Source organism: Myotis brandtii, unplaced genomic scaffold, assembly GCF_000412655.1.
Source record: "Myotis brandtii unplaced genomic scaffold, ASM41265v1 scaffold126, whole genome shotgun sequence".
Classification (NCBI taxonomy): Eukaryota; Metazoa; Chordata; class Mammalia; order Chiroptera; family Vespertilionidae; genus Myotis; species Myotis brandtii.
This window is the reverse complement of record NW_005354425.1, coordinates 439,534-445,336: the sequence shown is the minus strand read 5'-3', so window position 1 is coordinate 445,336 and position 5,803 is coordinate 439,534.

Here is a 5,803-nt window from a genome sequence, read left to right as displayed (position 1 = left end):
CCCATTCCCAGTCAAGGGCATGTACCTGGGTTGCAGGTTCAATCCCCAGCCTCCCTCTCCCTCTCCCTCTCTCCTTTTTTCTCTCCCTCTCCCTCTCTCCCTTCCATTCTCTCTAAAAATCAATGGAAAAAATACTCCCAGGTGAGGATTAACAAAAACAACCAAACAAAATATTTGTATAAGCATGTTTATATCAGCATCATTCATAATAGGCAAAAAGTGGAAATGACCCAAATGTCTATCAACTGATGATTGGAGAAACAATATGTGCTATATAACTACTTAGCTATTGAAAGGAATTGACTACTGATACACAAAAAGCATGGGTGAAACTCAACATACTAGTATATGGAAGGAAGACAGACACCCCCTCAAAGGGCACATACTTTATGATTCCATTTATATGAAGTTCTAGGAAAGATAAGCTCATTTATAGTAACAGAAAGCAGATCTGCGGTTGTTTGGGGAGAGAAGGAGGGATTACAATGGGGCGAAAGAAAATTTAGGTGGTTGGTGGTGATGGATATTTTCACTATCTTAACTGTGATGGCTTCATAGGTGTATACATATGTAAAAAACTTAGCAATGGTGCACTTTAAATAGGTACAGTTTTATTGTGTGGTACCTCAATAAGACTGTTTTTGTTTTAAGCAGTTACCCCAGGGCTAAAATTTGTAAGCCTGCCTAGAGGGGCGAGAAATTAAATCCTTGGGGGAGGGAGAGAGAAAAGGGCTTCAAATGCTAGGCAGGTGAGCTTAGGTTTGACCTACTAAGCAAAGAGGAGTAACTGGTTTCTTGAGCAATATAGGTGATGTGATAAAAACTGGATGTGAGCAAGATTGTTCTGGAAACTGAAGTGAGAGACTGGAGATAGCAAGATTGGCCCACAAATGATGAGTATTATTTCCCCCTCAGTAATTACACTGCCAACAAGAGTGTGATGCTAGGATCTGCCATATTGCTAATGCAAGCTAGGTCTGAAAACTGAGAATGCTTGATCTGGGTACTTAGAGACTCAAATCCTGCTTATATGGGCTCTGATACGGTTACCAGATTACAGATAGGGCCCATACCAGGGGTAGAGAACTGGCTTATCACCCTTCTTAAGCAGGGGTGGAGTGACTTGGTCATCAATATTTTTCTTAGGTAGTAATGAAATTTAGCATATATTGAATGCTTACTATGTACCAGACTTTTTTTATACATATATTACCTCATTGAATTGTCCCTACAGTATTATTCTCATTCCCATTTTACACCTGAAGATACTGAAGTTTAGAGAGATTAAGTAACTTACCCAAGGCCTGACAGCAAGTGGCAGAGCCAGTATTTGAATGCAGTCTGACTCCAGAACCCACCCTGTTGACACTGGGTTAAATTATTTCTCTTCTTATTTTGTCGCAGATTCCCAAACTCAGATGCTCAAGTCCATTTCAATCTTATGGATACAAAAGCATATAGCCATCGAATCTTGGGAGGGTGTAGAACTCTCTTTTCAGCCAACACAACAATCTCCTCTGCAGTGTCCCCAACAAGTGGCCAATTCCACTCTTAACATTTCCAGTGACAAGAAGTTCCCCACATCATAAAGCAACCCATCCCACTTTTAAGTAGCTGATATTTTAGAAAGTTATTTCTTGTTCAGCTGAGGTCCACTTTCATGAAACTTCTACCAGCTGCTGTTGATTCCATATAGAATGTCTAATTCTCCTTTACCCGAAAGTCCTTCAATTATGAAACAGGATGTCCCTCCCTCACCCAAAGCTCTTTCCCCGTTAAATATCTTTCATTCATGCAGCCATTTCTCATATGACGTGACTTATAGGCACTTCCCTTTCTTGACTGCCTTCTTTGAACGTTCCAGTTCCTTAATGTCCTCTTAAACATGGCATCCAGGAGTAAGCTCTATGGGCCAGCTAGTGAGGCCCAAGTGGGAGCTGATCAGTTCACCACCATCCTCTTGGCCCAACTCAATTCTCATTAGCATTTTTTTTTGCATTGTCACCTCACAGTCAACTAAGACCTTCAGTTTTCACAATGCTACATCCTTAAATGTCCTGCACTAAATAAAGCATTAGAACTCTTTATGTGGCCCTTCATGCTTTTATAAGCCTGGATTTATTCTGACCTTAGGCTCTTCTGACTCAGTTCCTAGAGGTCTGTAATACATTTTGGTTTTCATCCTTAAAAGCCTAGCCCTCTTTCTGTCATCTATATATGTACTTTCAAAATCTGAGCTCCTCAGAGAATAATCTGTAAGGACACTTTAGTTTATTAGATCTTTCTCCCTTTTTAATTTCTCTTTGGACTTTTTCTAAATTGTACAGGTCTGAATCTTTGGAATCTCTCACCCTCTTGAGCTATCTTTCTCTTTAGATATTTGGCCAGGAGATCATATTATCGTATTTATCTTCTGATCCTTTTGATCTCTCTCTCTCTCTCTCTCTCACACACACACACACACACACTTCAGTTAACCCATCTGACCATGCCTACCATTCTTTTGCCTAATAGATTCAGATGGCATGGTTAGTTTCCCCAAGATTCTTGTCATTTTTACTTTGCTGACCAGATCTTCCTTGTTTATTGTGAGGATTAAGCCCAGTTCAGCAATTTCCTCTCTATGCTTCTTCAGTCTTCTGAGAACTATAATTATCAGCAAGAGAGTCAAGAATATATCAGATGGCTTATGTCTCTGATTACCATTTCTTCATTATGTGGTTTTATGAAGTACTATTCAGAACTATCTAGGCAGTCTCTTGTGTACTTGCACAACTACAATCACTTTCATTTCTCCCTTTCATTTTCACTGAACGCTTTTCACCCTCCAGCCAATAAAATACTGCTCTGCTCTCCTTTTATATGGTGTCTTCCTGAACAGGTTTATCCTTTTCCAGATGCCAGTCAGAAGTTCCATTTTACCAAGTTTGAACAATACCTATAAAATTGTTTTTATGCCTGTATTAACGTTTTACATTCACTTTATTCCCATATTCTGGGTGTTGGTACATAGATAACTGAGACCTTATGTATCATTTCTAACCCTCTTCCTTTTTTTCTTGAGAATTACTAGGCACTGCCTTATCTTTAGTTCTTCTTTCTTAAATACGCTTGTAGTCTACATAGTTTCCAGAAACACAGTATTTACTAACACAGAACCCCCACTATGCCTCACTGTAGGAATCCATTTTTAATTAACTTACCAGCCATATATCATTATCAACATCATTATCATTAACATTCATCTCTATTTTCCTGGGCTCTTGCTACTGGTTTCTTTTTTCTTCTTTTTACTTTTTAATTTTTTTAACCTTCAGATATATATATATATATCCTAAAAAACAGTATAAAGAATTTCCATATATCCTTTACTCAGCTTCTCCAAATATTAGCATCTTACATAACCACTGTAACTAAGAATAGTATTGGTAGCCCCGGTTTGGCTCAGTGGATAGAGCGCAGGTCCTCAGACTGAAGGGTCTCTCTTGGGTTCAACTCCGGTGAGGACATGTGGGAGGCAACCAATCGATGTGTCTCTCTCACCTCTCTCTCTCTCTCTCTCTCTCTCCCTCCTTTCCTTTCACTCTCTCTAAAAATCAGTGGAAAAATATCCTCAGGTGAGGATTAACAAAATAATAGTATTGGTAGAAAACTATGAAGGAATCCACAGATCTTCAAATTCCACCAATAGTCCTGCCAGTGTCCATTTTCTGCTTCAGGATCCAATCAAGGATCACACATTGCATTAAACTATCATTCTCCTTAGTTTCTTTAAATCTGTGACAGTACTCAGTTTTTCTGTTTTCCAAGACCTTGACACTTTTGAGAACATTCGACTCCTTTAAGTGTACCTGCTCAAAGGCAAACTAGGAGAGCTCCAGCTCACAGTGGATTTGGAAAAATACCAAGCCATGGCATGAAGTTGCTTTTAAATGACCCATCTTGTATTTCATCTTCAGTAAAACTCCATTTCATTACCCAAAGACTGAGAAGGGGAAAATTCTATGTAATTATTTGATCTTCTTTTTGTGTGGAGAGAAAGAAATGGGACAGAGCAATAAATGCGGAAGTGCTTGAAACTGTGAAAGGAATCTGGAATAGAATACATGCTCCAAGGGAGTAGCAGATGTGGCCTGGAGAGATAGAAAAGGGGTAGATAAGTGATAGCCCTGCATTTCAAAGAGTAATTAACATTTGAATAAAAAGCATTAATCAAAATGTCAAGGGTTCAAACTAGAAAGGTTTTAAATTTTATTTTGAAATGTGTTCTAAAAACCACCCCCCTCTAGGTAAAATGCTCTGCAGAGATTTGCTTTACCTGTTAATTCTCTCCCTAGTAGAAGTAGAGGAGTGATTATCACTTTCAAGGAACATATCCTGTCATTCTCTGAAACTGTACAACAAGGTTATTTTTGTACCATTTGCATTACTAATTACAATCAGCTATTTAGAAAAGTAGCAACCTCTCATGAACACAAGTCAAAGATAGCCCCCAAGATCAACAAAGCTGAATTCAAACTTGCTCTTCTTTGAGCACGTGATGTGTTGCTGGGGTTCTTGGGAGGGCTAACAAATTACAAAGTATACTTAAAGGATCTTACAATCTCGGAGGAACCCTCAAATAGGGTCTTTTGATGGGCAGATCTGGAGAAGGTGGGAGAGGGGAGAAAAGGAAAGTGAGGAATATGCCCCTTTGTCTTCAGTATGCTGGGCACCTAGGGTTTAGCTGCAATTGCGGTTCTCAGGTGTTATCCTTATTTTTATAAACATTCTTGTGATTACTTGGACATAGGACTTGTGATTATACTATTGGTTCCTGTTCTGAACCTGAAAATGCATTCAAACTAATAAGAATTTGTGTGGCAAATGCTTACCCAGTGCAGGGATTAAAGGACTCAGTAAGCACTTTTCCATTGAACAATGGCTATCTAATTCTATTGATTCCTCTTTTTTGGAGTTCAGGAATCAACTCAATCCAAGAGCACTTTACCTGGAGTCGGGGAGGCCAAATGCCAACCTAGTTCATACAGCCTCTTAACCTTCCCTGTACAACCTCTATATTTGGCTTCTGGCTACAATTTCCCCAACCCTAGCTGAGTCCTTTGGACTCTCCTCTGCAAGTTCCCAGAAAGATCTTTGTTAGGCTGTATTTGCAAACCCGGGTCTGGAGCATGTTGGCAGCATGTGTGCTGTTCCCCCAATTTCCTCTGGCTTCACAGACATAACTTCAGGGCAGTGCCAGGTCTAGAGTACTTGCCTTGGCACAAAATTTAAGGGGACTCCGAATAACTTAGTAAGCAAAATAAATGATTTTTAATGCACTATTTTAAGAACTCAAAAGTAATGAAAAAAAAAGTCATAATGAACAAATTATCAAAATTTTAAATAAAGACAGGATACCCACGCCTCCACACTTGTATGACCCTGCCTAACTTGTTTCACCCTTATCTCAGGACTGGGGGTTCCAATTAAACTTTATTTACTAAAACAGGCGATCGGCCAGCGAGCCGCAGTTTGCCTGTATGAAAAAGTTTCAATGTTGCATTAAATATTATCTTGATTACCGAGTTGTGTGCTTTTTGTTTGGTTGTGTTTTGTTTTGCGGTTCCCTTAAATCCTGAGCCTCATCCTTGTCCGGGCCCTGCTCCAGAGGTTTTTGTCCAAGAACCTGGTGACGTCAGCGTCCCTTCCTGGTCCCAAGCCCCTCCCAGGGTCCAGGGTCCGAATCCCGGGTATTCCCTAGAGCCACCCCTCCCTCAAGCTAGGTCAGCTTTAGTGGACCAGCCGGGAGGAGGGCGGCCCG